Below are 2,348 nucleotides of genomic sequence, written 5' to 3'. Positions count from 1 at the left end.
TGATTGGAATATTTACCACCTTTTGTTTTTATATGACATTTACCATATTTTGCTCACATTTTTAAGTTCATCTCGATGGGAATGATACTAAACGCAGCACCCATTTAGCACATAAACTACGTAGCAGTTATTGAGTCAGAGGACGCAGCAGTAGTCTTCAATTTTATCATTTTAATATGGGATACCATCAATTGGATAGTACGTAATGTGAATATCTCCTTTTTTGTACAGTAGCCAGGCAATTTGCAGAATGATGGGACGACCTCTGAACGAATAGTGTAGTGTGCCCACAGCTGTGCTTGTGGAGTGACCACTTAGGAACCAGAAACCAGGTACCTACCTAAAAACTTGGTAGCTAAATCTCAAAAAAATTATTATTACATTACATCTGCTTACAGAAGCAGACATTTAAGATTTTCTCAAAATTCTATAGATCTGTATCCCCAAAGACATGTTTTTGCTTATTTTCATTCCCTCTTTAGCCTAAGGCCTTTTTTTTCTACAATAGATCTACCCTTACTACCTAGTAAGTGCTTCTGTTAGCAAATACCTAAACTGCTCATTTTCACACTTTTCCATGATTCAATATCTGATAAATCCGAGTCCTGATCATGACTTTATGTAAAGCTGTACCTAAATCTGAATCTGTAAACTAGCTAGTTACTACCCTACTCTGTTTTTTTTCCATCTGTCCATCCGGCTGTGGTGTTTGCGCATGGTAACACTGCGTCCCGGGCTTTAAATAATATCCTTTTTCGAATATTAACAGTGTAATTCGCATACAATAAATTATTAAAAGACTTTTCAGTTGCAAATGTATACCCAGATATCCTTTTATTTACCTAAACCTTACACATAGCATAACTACCTAGGTATTTACCTAAAGCCCGGGACGCAGTGTTGCCATGCGAAAACACCACAGGCGGATGGACAGATGGAAAAAAACAGAGTATAGGCTAGGTAGTAGGTAGCCTATAGGATTCCCCTAGCATCCTAAGAAAAGATAGGTAGGTAGACTACCTAGCCTAGGTAGGTAGTAGGCTATGTTAACTATTTATTTCCTTACAGTGGTCAAAGAATAACGAAATAAGAAGGGGTAAAGCACTACAAAATAAAACATAGGTAATAACAAATAGGCTAATCTTAGACTATGGTAGGGATAAGCTACTGACCTTATATAGGTAGGTAGTAGCTAGGTAGCCTAGTTGCAAAAGATTAGGTAGCCTGTAGCCTAGTAGTAGGCTAGTACCTATAGTTAGGTAGTAGGTCACAACGACTGCAGGTCGTCTAAGTGTACTTACGGTTAGACTTATCGCCACAACAGCTTGTACAAAGCCTTAGTTCAATTTTAACGAATTCTTACAAGATGCAGTCTATGGAAAAATAGTATTAGCTAGAGAATTGCACACCAATGCATTAACGTACTTAATGCAGAAGGGTCTAGCTATACTATATGGTTGTTTACACAAGTGACATTTCTTCTTCTTACGTGTCAAGTTGTCAATTTTCAATGCACGTCATTCTTAAAGATTTAGGTTCACAGAAATTCATGCTAATATCTGTATAATCCTTAAGAGGTAGTAGCCGTTGTAAATTCAAGCACATCTCAATCATTTAGTATAATTTTATATCCGACAAATATTTATCCAAGTATCCATATATTGCAATTCTTCGATCTCTACAGAATCTTTAATGCTTCTGTTATTTTTTCTTTGCAAAGAAAAGTTAACTTTCTGTAAAGTTGATACAGTATTAATAATCTATTTGAAATTAGTTGAAACAATATTAGTGTGTAATATATCTAAAACTATATGAAATGTAAAAGTAGAAAATGCAGCTGAATAATTTCTATGGGGAAGATGCCTAGCTAAGTTTCTATATAATTGTGAACCTTTAATAATAATAATAATAAATAATAATAAATAATAATAATAATAATAATAATAATAAATAATTAATAATAATAATAATAATAAGAATAATAATAATAATATAATAATAATAATATAATAATAATAATAATGAACCAAACAAAACTTCTTTCAGTTTTCTTCTGAAGATTGAAAAAGAAACCCACAAATTCAATTTGTAACTTGTTTACTTCTAAGTATTTACATTTAGTTTTTACTCCACACTCGAGTACTTTCAGGCCCTTCTGTGGCCCATTCTCAAGAGATGTTTGGGATGTTAGCCTGGGTCAAGGCCCAGCAGTCTTCTGGAACTTCTTCTCGTTGTGCTGTCATTTATCGATGGCTGTTCTGGTTTTCTTGAGAGTTTGCCAATCCCCTCTTGTCGCTCTGATATCCTGAGCTGATGGTCAATGGGATTTACCCTTGTGGTAAGGGTGT

At 34.5% G+C, this 2,348-nt stretch overlaps 1 protein-coding gene across 4 annotated transcripts in view; it reads right to left on the bottom strand.

The window, feature by feature from the left end:
• LOC135214805 (p53 and DNA damage-regulated protein 1-like) overlaps positions 1-1,495 on the bottom strand; it is a 55,259-nt gene extending 53,764 nt beyond the window's left edge. For 2 of the 4 annotated variants that reach the window (XM_064249175.1, XM_064249174.1), the window contains exon 1: positions 1,302-1,469. The gene's annotated coding sequence lies outside the window, so the exon portion shown is untranslated. Of the gene's footprint in view, positions 1-1,301 lie in introns of all 4 variants that reach the window. The other 2 variants (XR_010314472.1, XR_010314470.1) reach the window with 2 other exon arrangements.
• Positions 1,496-2,348: the final 853 nt, after the last annotated feature.

The sequence above is a fragment of the Macrobrachium nipponense genome, chromosome 46 (genome assembly GCF_015104395.2).
Source record: "Macrobrachium nipponense isolate FS-2020 chromosome 46, ASM1510439v2, whole genome shotgun sequence".
NCBI lineage: Eukaryota > Metazoa > Arthropoda > Malacostraca > Decapoda > Palaemonidae > Macrobrachium > Macrobrachium nipponense.
Note: the sequence above shows the minus strand (reverse complement) of the source record. Positions and strands in the feature narration are given on the sequence as shown.